The following is a 16,057-nucleotide window of genomic DNA, read 5'->3' as shown; positions in this document are numbered from 1 at the left end:
GTTACTGAAGTTTCCATAGCCTTGTCCAATGGTAGAGAAAGAGGGAATCTGCTTCTAATTGTGCCTATTTATATTGACTCATTTTATTGCCAAAGGAACATTGCTATGCGTTTCTCTAATACAAAACAGGTAAACATATAATGGAAGGAACCTTAGTACCTTTTGGCCTGTGGCATCACCCTTCAGCTGTATGAAGTCATAGGAGAAAACTACCCTGGATTTGTTGGTATCGAATGGACTGGTCTGGGATCTGAAAGCCCTGGGTTCAGAACCAACTCAACTATTTACTAGCTTTTTGCTATTAATCTGACTTAAAACTCACAGTGTTTTAGTGAGGATTAATAAGATAACGTAGCTCAGACCTACATTTAGCACAGAGCTTGGCATACAGAAAAACATTTTTTAGGAAGTGAGATAGACAGTCATTTGGGACTCTCTTAAGCATGTTGACTCTACTCGGCATTACTTGGGATTCTTTGCTCTCTTAAGAGTCAAATACCATTCCACCAATCACAGAAAAGCCAGTGTTTTCCCAACAAATTGCCTTGAATTCCTGAAGAGCTTATGGCATGATCACCTATGACTCCAGTCTCCCGCTTCTGCCAAATTATTTGTTAGGGGACTGTCACATCATCCCAGAAATATCTCCATGTTTTATGCCCTTTTGACCCTGGCATGTCATCCAGTGATTTTCTTTAATTTTCACTCACTCATACACACACACGTTACTCATGAAATTTATTTGTATGTAGAAAACAACTTAAGTTTCAAGTAAAGAGATTTATATTACAGACATGTTAACTTACCTAGTAAATATTGGATATTATTGATTTTGAAAGTGCATTGGCCGTTTTTGAAAAGCAGGTTGTAGTTTCTGTAACACGATGAGAAATAATAATACCTAAATCATAGGGTTACTGGGAGGGTTGAATGAGATAAACCATGAACAACACTTAGAACAACGTCTGGCATGAAGTGGTTAGCCATTACTTCTACCCTTGCTATCGTCATTGTTGTTGTTATCTGGCCTGCCACCATGAGGCCTGGCCCTCCTCTCCCTCTTTATCTTTTCTTTCTTCTGCCACCCACGTTTCTGTTTGTTGTCTTGGTGGCTGCTGACTTTTAGCTCGGCATTCATCCAAGGTGTTTATGAAAACATTTCTTAAAATGAGATCGTTTCCTTTATAAGACGAATTTTACTGCTAGCTCTTAAGATAAAACGTGTTGGTGGATCCTGCTCCCCCCACCGCTTATGTATTTTAAGCTTATAAAATAAATTTATTTAAGAAGTTCCAGATATATCTGATATTGAGATCAGATTCATCCCAATTTCTTTAAACAAGCTATACCTACTAACTATCCCATATACTTATTGACCCTTTACTGCTTCTTATCTTGGTACAAGAGTGTATACTCCTTGATGGCAAGGCTGTGTCTGACATGTTTTGGTTTGACACAGAGACTGTGATGTATTAGGTGTAATAAATAACAACTAATTGACTCTCTCCCTTTCTGTGATGTGTGCAGTTGACTCCTTTCCTTGTCATGTCTTCTACAAGAATTTCAGGATCAAGTGATTTCTGGCTGAGAAACAAAAGCAGTTATCTCATTCCCCAAAGCCTTCAAATAAAAATTGACAGTACAGCCAGGCACAACTACAAGAGGAGATGTTGGAGAAGAATCAGGTTGCTTCCATAAGGTAATGCATCCAAAGCTCACATTTAGCCTATATTCGGGTCATTAGCATTTTACCCTATCAAGCTGAAAAATTGCCATTACCTGTATAATTGAACATAATTTATTGGTAAAATATTTTTTTCTTTGTGCTTCTGAACTAATAGCTTGGTACAGCAGTAAATACATGACATTTTTTTAAACTGGTGATTGGATGAATAGATGGAGCAATACTGAATATATTCAATTCCAAAGAAGAAAAGTTTTTTCTAAAATCAGTAATTTTTTTCAAGGTAGCATGGATAGTTTTAATTCACTCCCTCATAGAAGGGGTGGAAGAAGTGATGAGGATTCTGCAGAGAGATCACCTGTCTCCCGGGTAAGCCTACCACAGAGGGGCATTCTGGGAATGCTTTCCCAAGCTCAGCTCCCAGCAATCCAGGGAAGTTTGCAGTGTGTGAACATATGTGCATGTGTCTGCTTGTGTGAGTGTGTGTGCATAGCTGTATCTATGTGTGATGTGCAGCAGCAAGGGGCCAAGTCGGTGTTGAGGAGGTGGGGTGGAGTGTTTTTTCATCCCTGTGTCCTGCTGAGCCTTTTCCTGGACAGCTTTGGATGCATTTGGCATTTTTAGAACATTGTAGGTTTACTACCATCCTCAGGCCTAATACAGTTGAGGACATTTTATATGAAAGAGGACATTTACATAATTCTTAGAACTCAAAAATTAGCCTTTATCCTCCGCAAAAACTGGATTTGACACCTATTCAGCTTTTCCTGATATTGCCTGAAATATTCCTGTGTTTCACCTTCCTTAAAAGGAAGGAGGGAAACGAATGATATTTATTAACTTAATAAGCTGTAGTTTCTTAGTATTTATTCAAGACCAGCATCTCTCAGATGTATCAAGTGCAGCCCCACCCCTTTTTAACTACATCCTATCTTGGCAAAGCTTATCACCTTAGTTATTTACACTAGAACATTGTGTCTCACACAAATACTTAATCCTGCCCTCCAGGGGAAGTTATACACCCTCCTTAGCCTATCCCACCATCCCTTGTGTGTTTTGCTTATCTTTTCCAACTTGTTTCTATAGAGACTTGGATGTTTTTAAAGACATTATCTTATTTTACCTTAAAATTGCCCTTTGACATTAGAGTGTTATTACGTCCATTTTGTAGGTCAGGACACGGAGTGTCAGAGAAGTTCAATGATTTACACAAGGCCAAGATGTCAGTATGATATAGAACCAGAACTGAAACCTATTATACCTTGCTATTCTTCATATTTGGTGGGGTTATCATAATGAATGACTTCTCAGTATTGCTGTTCCTTTCTATAATAATCAGTAAAGACTTTCTTCACAGTCATTCGTTAATTCATGCAACAGATTTTTAAATCACCTACTAGATGCTTATTGTAGGCACCAGAAAAAATGGTCATTATCTGCATTGAGCTCACATTCTAGGGGAAGAAGACAGATAATGGAATAAATCCATAATTATATCATATATTACAAGGTGCTGGGTTTTGGAGAAAAATGAACCAGTGGAAGAGGAAGAATACAGAGGGACATGGGATTGGGCATGTACCTTTTTAAATAGGGTCATCGGAGACATCTTCATTGAGAAGTTAGTATTTGAACCAGAACTTGAAAGGACTGAGTCATGTGGATATCTGGAGAAAGCACTCCAGAGAGAGGAATCAGCAAGGGCAAAATCTGTGAGTTAGGAACATTTCCAGTGCCAGTATGTTCAAGAACTGGCAAGGAAAGTTCTGTGGTGGAGTGGAGTGAAGCAGGGAAGAGTAGTAGGGAAGGAGGCAGAGAGGAAAGGAGAAGGTGTATTCTGCTGGGTCTTGTGGACTGCTGTAAAGACTTCGAAGTTTGCTTTAAGTGAAAAGGAAGACCACTGGAGGAGTAATGTAATCTGCCTTATAATGGATCACTTTCACTGCTGTGTTGTAATTTGACTGTAAGGTACAGAGAGTGGAAGCAGGAAGACTGGTCCTGAGGCTATTGTGATCATCTGGACTTGTTCCACTGTTCTAATACTTGAGGTGATGAGATGTGGTCAAGTGATTTGTATTTTGAAGGTAGAGCCAGATTTTGGCCTGAACAACAAGGACTGCCTTCTTTCTACTTTTCATCCCATTAGTGTTAGATTTAACCTAGGAAAATATGCCCTGAAATTTAAACAAACTTTTTTTTTTTTTTTTAGGGCTGCACCTGCAGCATATGGAAGTTCCAAGGCTGGGGTCAAATGAGAGCTTTAGGGCTGGCCTACACCACAGCCACAGCAATGCCAGATCCGAGCCACATCTGCAATCTACACCACAGCTCATGGTAATGCCAGATCCTTAACTCACTGAGTGAGGCCAGGGATTGAACCCATATTCTCATGGTTACTAGTCGGGTTCATAATCCACTGAATCAACAGGAACTCCAATAAACATGATTTTTTATCAAAACATTTTTGAAGACTAGAAGGTTGCTATACTTGACAAAAAGGACACATGTGCTTTTGCTTATTTATTAATTTTTATTTACTCACTCTCATGACCTACGTTTGTTGAACATCTGCTATGTAGGATACCATGCTGAGGCCATTGGATGAATGGAGTGTAATCCCTGCCTTCTCTGGATGTCCCCACCTTGTGCTCACATCATGTTATATTAAGCTGCAATACTTCTTGGTAGGAAAAGAAAAGATTCATTTGAGTATGTGTCCAATCACATCCACTCTTCATCACCTTAAAAAGGGGTTCAGGTTAATTCAGCTGTTCCCTGCACCTGTGTACCTCAAGAGAGAATGTAATAACCAAACATTCTGTTGAATAAAGGCAAACTGTTCTTTTGGTTGCAATCAGTCACAGGGCTGAAACTGCTCATGTGCTCACCCTGAAAGTTAATGGCCTACAGAAAAACCTAGCGCTAAAGTTATTTAGTTTTATAATTTTATTCCAATAACAAGGGATGTTTTCCAATGAGCAGGAAAGAGGCATATGGCATTTATTTGGTGGGATAGGTGGTTTCAAGAATTTTTTAGTCAAAGCATTTTTAATTCCATGCTTAACAACATGAGAATTTCTTCTAAAAGCCTTCTTTTGGAACAACCACTTTAAACTTCAGAATGTAATTTAAGTGCTGTAGTTGCTTTAATAATAATAATAAAAAAAGATAAACATTGTGACTGTTTCATAAATTTCAGTGTTCATTTCATGTCTTTGCCACCCAATGAAGCTGAAAGGTAATAAATGAGCTCCAGAACTTTTGGCATAATTCATCTAAAATGTTTTTGTGGCTTTCTTAACACCTAGGGCCATAACTCCTATATTGTTCATTTAGGAGTGGGTAAATGTGGTGATACTGACTTTGGCAAAAACTAATTCTTTTTTTTTTAATTGAGATTTATGGAACATTTTCAAAACATTACACTAAGAAGCATTTAATTTCAATAAGGTTTTGTTTAAGCTGAATTATTTGACAGTTCATGTTTATCTGAAAAATACTGCCTTATATGCATCTACCAAAGAGCATCAAATACATAAGGTAAGTTAAATTTGTGGTTCAATGTGCCATCTTAAAACAAAGTGGCGATCTACAAGAGTTTTCAAGTCAATGTAACATTTATAGGTTTCTGGAAAATATTTAATGTGAGTAAGTTGTTATAGAGGCTTCAGTTTTAGATTGGCATATTAGTCAAACTGTAATGGAAAGCCTTACTCTTTAAATTTTTTCTAATTAGTTTACTTTAATTCAAGACAAAATTTGTTGCTGGTTTGAAGAGCTCTATAAATTACAGATTGGGAATCCTATTATTTAAAATAGAATAGTATGCCTTTCTAAAGAGTTGAATTTTGATCATGTTTAACCCAGTCTCAAAGCCTCCTGTCTTCTCTTATCAGCTGTGTGGCAGAGATAAATCCTCTGGGCAGTTATTAGCTATAGTCGATGGCATTATTCACAAGTAGAATAATGTCTTTTTTAGAAGCCATAATAATGAGACATTGAATCTAATTCTAATCTTGTGGTGCTACATTTGTCAAATCAGAGCCATCTCATCAGGGCTGGAAAGAGAAAGAGATGGTGTTGATAAATGGCTGGATGAATTTGGCAAGGAAGTTTCTTACCTTTTCTCTGCTGGTGCAACTGATTCCCAGTCCTGGATAGTTTCTCTCTATTAGCTGTTTTTCTCTTTCCTCCTTCTCCCCTAAATTATCATTATCAGTGAAACAATTAATACATACTTTGGATCTAACGGAATGATTTAAGCTTCATAAATTTAATTGGGAGCTGGTTATCATTGAAAAATAGGTTCAAAAAGCCCTAACACCACCGCCAAAACACCAGACAAGTCAAAATTAAATTATAGCCAACCTGGCTTTTTGTTCTTTTTTGGCCATAACACCACAGATCCCATTGTACCACAGAAGGAACTCTGTGGCTTTTTGTTCTTAATTAGTCAGACTTGTTTATTAATATGTAGCTTCAATCTAAGGGCTTAAAATGCAGATGTATGATTGATCTAAAAATAAGCAGAGAACATAAAAGTAAGTATATGTGTATGTATAGTGAGATAAAAAAAGAGAAGGGGAGAGAGAGGGGGAGAGAGGGAGAGAGAAGAGAGAAGAAACTTGAGTTTGATGAGAAGGTGAGATTTGAAGGTCACAGGGTGGAGGAGGTGTGCATCCTTTGGAATATTTGCAAACATAAATAGTTTCAGACCATGTCTGCTCTCAAGTACAGAGATCCATTTCGAAGTTTTTAGTTTCATTTTCATTTCCGCTGCTCTTGTATTTTTTCCCCATTATTAGTTTGAAAGTTATATGATCTATTGCTATTTTCTCAGTGGTTACCTGGAACACTTCAAAGCACACATTTAACCTAATACCATCTAATATTAATAATTAGACAAAGAATCCTTCCAAACAGTGAAGGATTTTGTAATGTCTTAGCACTACTGACCACTCCCTTTGGAATTACATGCAATTGTTATCTGGTAAATAAGTATCTATGTGTGAACATTAAAAAAAAAAAAAGAAATTTGGAGAGATTAAAGACTCAACAGATGTTCATTTTTTATAAACAATTCATAAGCTAATTAATAGTGAAAATGTATAGAAACTGTTACCCTCAGGGATTAATAGTTTGTAATTATTACATCTTGGATTGAGTCAGTTCACAGGCCCATGTGGACATGCTTGGACCACATTACTTTTATCAGTTGGGAATTGCAAATAAATGAAGCAGGAGAGTCTTAGTGACAGTAAATGATAAACCTGGTGGGAACTATGTTGAAATACAAGCAGATTTACACAGAAGCTCAGTGATTTTCATGGATCTTATACAAAATCCTAAAATATTTTATGGCTTAATCCTAAAGATTCATTCCTGAATGGTACTCATGTTATAGAAAGGTGTAACACAATTTTGGCCTTATAAAAACATACAGTATGTAAAAAGCACCTTCAATCCTGGGTTTTCTTGCTGTTGCATGGTGGGGGAGGGAAGGGTTATTCAGCACACCATCTGTTTCATCTTATATTTCTGCAGTACTTAATCTTCAGGGCATTTTTGTTTATAGATAGGCAAAGAACAGGCAATTTGAGAGGAAAATTGGTTGGGGGTCGTGGCATATATGAGAAAAATTTAAATGGTGAGAGTTGAAGTCCTGGTACATAGTACTTTATACTTATCATCTGTGACCTATTCATTCTTTGTAACTGTATTTATAAAAATAAACAATACTATTAATAAGAGTAGTACTTTGGCATCAGATCATCTTTTTGGAATTTCTCCTTCGTGGTGATGTATGACTGCACAGAGGTCCCATTACTATCCCGGTTACAGGGGAGCTGGACCCCAGGGACATAGCCATCCCTAAGGCCAATGGGATGAAATTAGACTTCTGATAAATCTTGAAGGGGTTGAGTAAACAAAGCCCTGTCTAACCAGTCCAAACCAGGACTCCAAGTGGGAAAAAATTTAGAGCAGACAAGCTGATGGATATAATTACTAATGAAGTTGACTGGAGAATGTGGCTTTAGATCTATGGCTCATAGGACTGGCTAACTTTTGACCCCAGGACTTAATAAGAATTAAGTACCCAGTCACAAGAATGCTGGACTATTGTAAACCCTCCCTGCCGTGTCTGTGCCATCTCTAGAAGTGACCACGGTGGGCACCAGAGAGGGCTTGCAAATCTCCAAGGAAGAGAGAAAAGCCCAGAAACCTTCTTTGCTCAAGTTCCCAGGGCCAGTGAAATTGTTCTTTCAGTCAAGTTCTTCCCATGCTTTTAGTCCTGGGAAGGAGTTGACATCTCTTCCTCTCCTGGGAAATATCTCCTTGTTTCCCCACTGGCATCAAGTTCATCCCTAGCATCCTTCCAACCTGTTTTTGCTGTGCCTCTTTTTATTTCCCGTGTTGTTTCCTTTGTGCACCTGGGGGTTCCATGCTGTATTGATCAAAGGGCTAGATGGCTAGCCCTTTCTCTGCATTTTATCCTAACAATTTATTTCAATCATATATCATGGTCTTAGGAATATAAAAGCAATATTTATTATATCTATTTACAAATACAACAATGGAAATACATACTTTGTGTATTTTGAGATCTATATTTGAAATGACACAAATCTTAATTATCTATAGTCAGGAAAGAAAATATAAATTTGTACTGAGGTTGAAAATATGGAATGTGTGGATAACTTACATTTGTTAGATTCATAGAATAATTTCATTCATAAAGAGAAGCTAGAAATTTTTGTTTCCGTAATGTCAGCAATAGTAAGATAGAAACATTGGACTGGCTGTCTAGTTGGATAATTTTATCTTCTCTAAATGTTATTGAACTCTTTTCTTTGTGAAGTAGCTTCTTGATTACCTTAGTCATAGTCTTACTATGACTTGAATGTTAAAATTTTATGGTTTTATCTTTGGTTCTTCTAAATACTTGAGAAAAAAATCTCAGCCTATTGTTGACCACATTCTTCTAAGAAAAACAAGCTCTAAAACAAAATGCATAGCAGATGTAAAGCATTGAAAGGTTCCCCACCTATCCTTTCATCATAAATGATATTTTTAACACAAGGCAGCACACACCACTGAGTGGCTGATGTGGTGCCATGTGACAGAGTTCCTTGAGGCCTGAGCCAACCTGGCATTATGGCCTTATAGTTACTTCTAGCTAAAGATTTTTAACCTAGAAGAGGAAATGCAATCTTTTGCCAAAGGTATGTCCATGGGTGATGTGGGAAAAGAAACAAAAATAAAAAGGAAAATATGGACATATAATTTGGTGAAATGAAGAATTAAATATGACACCTGCCTGGCAAAGAATAATTTTAAATGTATACCTTCAGGCTTTTATTGTATGAAATGCAACTAAATAAATATATACCAACCTGAAAATATGTCAGGGAAATATAAATAGTTTTTCAACAGCAGTTTATAGGTACCATTAAAAAAATGCCAAGTTATTTATTTTACACCTGCCAGTTCTTTCAAATCCTCATTTCCCAGGGCCTTTTCCTTCCACATAAAGTTTAGGGTCTGTCTGCAGAAAATTGTGTTGGTGGGATTGCTTGGAGGGTAGTGTCATCTAAACTCTTGGAAGAAAAATGTGTTCACTCTCCCTACGGTTATTCAATGTTTGAGAGACCAATTTCAGGACTTCATCAACATCAACCTAGAGCATTCTTCAGATCTAGTATAAATCATCTTTGCTGTAACATAATGTGGTAACTTAGTCTTTCCTCAGTTAAAATATAAGGCCAACCATTATACCATTCTTTCCATTTTGTAGAGAAAACTTATAATAATGTAAGTTTTATGATGGCCCAGTCTTTGCTTTTTTTATTGCATCATCACCACAACATCAAACTGGCACTTAGAAGGTAGCAGTATGTGTTCAGTTGTTGAATGAATGAATGATCTTTTCTAGGATAACAATATTCTTTTAAAATTTCCTTGGAGATTATATCCCACTCACCCACCCACCCCTGCCAAAAAGAAATTGCATTGTTTCCTTACTTTGGTTCTATTAGACACAATATTCTAGATTTTGAGAACTATGTTTTCATTGTGTCAATCACCATCATCATAATCAAAAACATTAATCATTTATACTGTTTATAAAATAGTATAAGTAGACTCCAATGGGTACTCTACTCCAAGGTCATCTTAAAGACCTATAGCTTGTTTTCATTCAAAGCAGATTCTATTTTGTTTACAAATTTAAAACATTTCAGTTTCAAAATAGAGAAAAAAGGAAATCTAAAAGAAGGGGGATATTTCTTCTTCTTGCAAAATTTTTAAAGAATTCAAATTATTTTTGTTTGGCAACTACTAGTAAAAAGTCAAAATTTGAAAAGTCTATCAAGAGAGGAGATGAAGGATTTATAAAATTTTATGCTTTAAAGTCTCTGATTTTCTGTCCCCATCTCCTTTTCCACCTCCGATGGAATAGGTGACTGATGTCACACCAGTTAACATCTTTCCCTAATTCTCTCTTTGGGAATCTTTCCCATGCCCTGTGTTGCCTTTAACATGACATGTAACTAGGAGGGAGGGTGTGGTTTTACCAGATAAGCTTTGTGCAAAGTCATATCAATTTTGAACTTCATTAGGTCAAGCAAAGAATTGGAGAGACTCACTTCTTGTTCCCTTTAATAATATATGTGATCAGACTGGCAGCTACTATTGAAAATCAAAACAAATATTGTTTTTTATAAATTATAATTATTGCATGAACAGTTTTAGAATTTATTTCTTATGAAGAAAATAAATAAAAGCAATATTTTATTTAGAGATAGATGTAATTCTTCCCTAGAATTATTCCAGAGACTGTCATAAATCATAATGTCATGAAATTGACCAGATGTTTTTGCTTTCAGTTCAGTAAATTATTTACTTTTGTGTTCGGTTAATAATATAACATTGGCATTCGTATTGTGGCGCAGTGGGTTGAGAATCTGACTGCAGTGACTCTGGTCACTGCAGAGGTAGGGGTCTGATCCCCAGCCTGGTTCAGTTGTTTAAAGGATTCAGTGTTACTGCAGCTGCAGCTCAGATTCAATCCCTGGCCCAGGAACTTCCATAAACCATGGGTACAGCCATAAAAAATACTGCATTGATCAGTCATACATTCACAGTAGGATTTGGAAGTTATAATTCTCCTTTTTTTACTTTTCTGAGCAATTGATCAAAGGAGAGGCTTTACAAGACAAATTTCCTAGGATTAAACCAATCTTGGTATTAAGGTCTTCACTAATTATCATCCCAATGAATCAAGATATCAAGGGAAATAATGGAATAGAATTGAGAGCCAAGAATAAACCTTTACATTTATGCTTAATTGATTTTTGATAAGGATGCCAAGACAATTAATGGGGGAAGAATAATCTTTCTAATAAGTGGTGCTAAGACAAAATAGATAGCCACATACAAAAGAATGAAGTTGGACACCTTCCTTATGGTATGCATGAAAACTAACTCAAAATGGACCATAGACCCAAGTACAAGAGCTAAAATTCTTAGAAAACAGGAGTAAGTATTTGTGACCTTGGGTTACTCAAATTCTTTTCAGATTTGACACTAAAATCACAAAAGACAAAAATAGTAGGTGAATTTAATTTTATCAACTTTTGTGCTTCAAAGAACTCAATTAAGAAAATAAGACAAACTATAGAATGAGAACAGGTATTTGCAAATCATATATCTGATAAAGGATTTGTATCTAGACTGTATCAAAAACTCTTATAATTAAAGACAACCTAACACAAATCAAAAAACAAACCAACAATGACAGACAATCTAAAGATGAAAAGTATCCATATAGAGATTTCACCATAGACTACAAATACATAGCCAATGAGCACTTGAAAATATGCTCAATGTCATTAGTCACTAAGAAAATACACTTCAAAACTACAATGAAATACAACTTCACAAGGATGACTGTAATCAAAAGAGATTGACATATATCTTTTTAACTCAGTGAATTGTATTATATTTATAGTTGTACAATGATCATCACAACCCAACTTTATAGCACTTCCATCCCAAACCCCCAGCCCATCCCCCACCCTCAACCTGTATCCTTTGGAAACCATAAGTTTTTCAAAGTCTGTGAGTCAGTAGCTGTTCTGCAAAGAAGTTCATTCTGTCCTCTTTTCAGATTCCACATGTCAATGAAAGCATTTGATATTGGTGTCTCACTGTCTGACTAACTTCACTTAGCATGATAATTTCTAGGTCCCTCCATGTTGCTAAAAATGCTGGTATTTGTTTCCTTTTAATGGCTGAGTAATATTTCATTGTGTATATGGACCACATCTTCTTGATCCACTTCTCTGTCAATGGACATTTAGGTTGTTTCCATGTCTTGGCTATTGCATATAGTGCTGCAATGAACATTGGAGTACATGTATCTTTTAGAGTCATGGTTTTCTCTGGATAGATGCTTAGGAATGGGATTGCTGGATCAAATGGTAATTCTATTTTTAAATTTTTGAGGAATCTCCATACTGCTTTCCACAGTGATTGCACCAATTTACATTCCGACCAACAGGGTAATAGGGTCTCCTTTTCTCCACACACTCTCCAGCATAAAAAAAGAATATATTAAGTATTGGGGACATTGTGGAAAAATTGGAAACTTTATTTGCTGCTGATAGGAATGCAAGATGGTGCAGCCACTTTGAACACAGTTTGGCATTTCCTCAGAAGATTAAACATAGAGTTAACATACGATCCTGCAAGTGTATTCCTAAGAGAAATGAAAATATAAGTTCACATAAAAACTTAGATAGACATAGTCATAGCAGCATTATTTATAATAGCCAAAAAATGGAAACTTCTGAAAAGTTCATTAACTGATAAATGGATAAGCAAAATGTGGTATACCCATAAAATGGAATATTATTCAGAAATAAAAAGAAATGAATTACTGATACATAGCCACAACATAGATGAACCTAAAAACATAATGAAATGTGAAAGAAGCCAGTCATAAAGACCCTATATTGTACAATTCCATTACCTTTATATGCAAAGGTATATGTATGTTCAGAATAAGCAAACCTATAGAGACAGGAAATATATTTGTATTTGTCTAGGGCTGGAGGGATTAGGGGAAATGAGGAGTGACTGCTAACTGGTAAGGGTTTCTTTTGGCGGGTGATGAAAATAATGTGATGAACTCTGAATAATCTAACTACTCCTGGATTGTGTACTTTAAAAGAGCAAACTTAATATAATGTATGTAAATTATATCTCAGTCAGATGTTATAAAAAATCTGTGGCATTGGCATGCAATTTAATAGGTAAGGTATTTATACTTAAGCAACCAAACTTGCTAACAGGAACTGTGCCAAGACAAGAGGAGTGAGCTTTCACATGGAGGCAATGTAGTGCCAAGAGAAAGAGCAAAGGCCTTACAGCTGGACTGTCTGTATTTGAATCCTGATACGACCTCCTATTAAGTCATGGGATCTTGGGAAAAATATTTATTTATTCTGTAACTCGTCTTTCTCATTCATAAATGAGAATAATAATGTTACCGTATTATCAAGTTGTTGTGATGATTAAGTGAATTAGACGTTTTTGTGGTGTCTCGCACATAGTAAATCATAGTAAATGGTATGTAAATATTTATTATTACATATAGTCTACAAAATTCTAAACATCATTCTCGAAGTTCCCATCGTGGCTCAGCAGGTTAAGGACCCAACATAGTATCCACGAAGATTTGGTTTGATCCCTGGCCTCACTCAATGGGTTAAGGATCCTGTGCTGCCTCGAGCTGTGGTGTAGGTCACTGATGCGGCTTGGATTCAACCCCTAGCCTGGGAACTTCCATATGCCACAGGTGCAGCCATGAAAAGAAAGTGGAAAAAAAAACCCATAATTCTTCTTGTTGGCTGAATTCCAACTCTTTCTGTTTCCAACTTAGTGAGTAAACACATGAAAAAAGGAGCCAAATTTTGACTAAGGAAAATTGGATTTCTAAGGGATAGATATCAGACTGTAATCAACAACAAATCACAGAGGAAGAAAACAACATCAACATTTGCCTCCTGACATTGCTACAGTCTAAGAAGTAATATCTTCTGTCTGTAAAATGGCATTAAATATATCTCAAGAAAGAGGCAAAATGTCTGCATTTATCTTTTGAGAGCTGTAATTAGGCAATTCTCTAATTGCTAACTCAACAATTGTGTCCCTAAAGTTGTTAGCATTGGGTGGCTCCCACAGTTCTGGCCCGAGCTGCACTAGAATGATCCAGTTCTTTATAATGGGAGAAAGGACAGAAAGATCGAAAGTGTATTAGCCAGAGGCAGAGTTATAACCAGTGATAGGAAAAGTAAGACAGGGCTGATGTCCAACTTGAGAGTCAAGGGCCTCAATTAGAAGGGTGATGGAGGGAGTTCCCTGGTGCTTCAGAGGGTTAAGGATCTGGCATTGTTCCTGCATGGCTTGAGTTCAGTCCCTGGCCTGGGAATTTCTGCATACTAGCAAGAAGTTAAGCAGGTCTGGGATTCCCACACGGGGCAAATTAGTTGACTGGGGATATATGGGTAATAATCCTAGTCCTAGGAAAGATTCTGCTAAGAGAATCCATGTTAAGATTGAAGATATTTACATTGGCTAATTTATTTTGCAGTATCTCACTTTGAATGTGAGAATATTTTAATACCTATTTCTGATATTCTCATGAGCATTTATTCTTCAAAACTGAGCAAATAATTTTTTTTCTTAAAAATTCATTGGCTTTAGTATTTGATGAATCTGCCAAGTGGCAGATTCATGTTCTCAGTATTTATATAATCCATGGAGGAGACTGATTCATCTTCCGGCTTAGACATGATGTATATGACTCACATTCAACAAATCACAGATGACAGAGGACTAGCCAGGTTATTGCTTCCTACTGATTTTTTTTTTTTCACCTCACCCATATCCTGTGGAAGTCCCTGGGGCCACAGGATTGAACCTGTTCCATGGCAGTGACAATGCCAGATCCTTAACCCGCTGAGCCACAAGGAAATTTCCATTATTGATTTTTATTTTTTTTGGGGGGGGGCAGGATTTCTGATCTTGTAGGGATCATTTTAAGGCCATTTCCTAATTTGGCCTTAATGGTCACAGTTGGTTGCTCAGTTTTTGACATCATAACTCAGGCCTAAAAGCCCATGTTGGAATGACATGTGTGCGATTTGATTTCTCCCTTGTCACCATAAGAGGGGAAACTGAGGAGTAAATCAAGCTTGCACAAATAAGAGGAAAGATGAAACAAAACATGTAGGTTGATTCTAGAGTAAGATTATATGAAGGGTATTCTAGAAATCATCTGCAATTAAACCACCAAAGAGAGGTTAGAAAGAAATCCAGGATCACCTTGGGTTCTATTGATATCAGAACTAGGGAGCGCCACAGGGTGAGGTTTTCTGGAATGTGTCCCCTATCGTCCCTTTTGGATTCCCAAATCCTTTTGAGCTGTTTGGAAGGTTTGGAAGATTTTGTGGATATCTTACGGCGTTCATGTAAACTGAATACTTAATTATCATATATACTTTATACAGACACTTGGTGTTTCTAAATGGATTAAAACATACATTTTCAACAGAGAAGCAGGATGGTGTACAGAGAAAGAATGTCGAACTAGGCATATTTAACTGCCATTAACTGACTTCATAACTTTATGTAGGTGATTTATCTCTGAGTTTTCTCTTCAAATTAAGATATGGATGGAGTTCCCTGGTGGCTCAGCTGGATAAGGGTCCAGCATTATCACTGCTGTAGCTCAGGTCACTGCTATGGCACGAGTTCGATCCTTGGCCTGGGAACTTTAGCGTGCTACAGGCATGTCCCCTCACACCACTCCCCAACCCCCACCATATGGAGGGCTGGGAGGTTAGGGAGGGGGAACAGGTGGGGGGGCTATATTGTTGAGGTTCATTTCTTTACCAAAATACTATGGTTCCTTGGTTCCTTCTGGAATTTCTTTGAAACTGGGTCTATTGTTCTTTTGTTGCAATTGGGATGGAAAGGGGATGTTTTCTTTTTTTTTTTTTTTTTTCTTAAGGGGATATTTTCTTTTAGGAAAATATATTAGGGTCAGAGAACCAGCTGCTTTTATTGTCAAGCCTCACTGGGGCTCTGAGGATGGCCTTTGAGTAATTAAGAGAGGCATCTAGTCCTCTCTTCCTTCCTACCACCCCCCTCACCTTCAGAGTGCCATTTACTTATTAAATGTCGTTATTGAAATTTTTGTTTCTGAATTCCTTGTAAGAAAATATAACCAGCTGGTAAAAAAAATGAAATCTTTATAGCTCGTAAAAAGTTACTATACCCCTAATGTCCTAGACATCAGGATCAGCA

The sequence above is a fragment of the Phacochoerus africanus genome, chromosome 3 (genome assembly GCF_016906955.1).
Source record: "Phacochoerus africanus isolate WHEZ1 chromosome 3, ROS_Pafr_v1, whole genome shotgun sequence".
NCBI classification, from domain to species: domain Eukaryota; kingdom Metazoa; phylum Chordata; class Mammalia; order Artiodactyla; family Suidae; genus Phacochoerus; species Phacochoerus africanus.
This window is presented reverse-complemented; position numbering follows the sequence as displayed.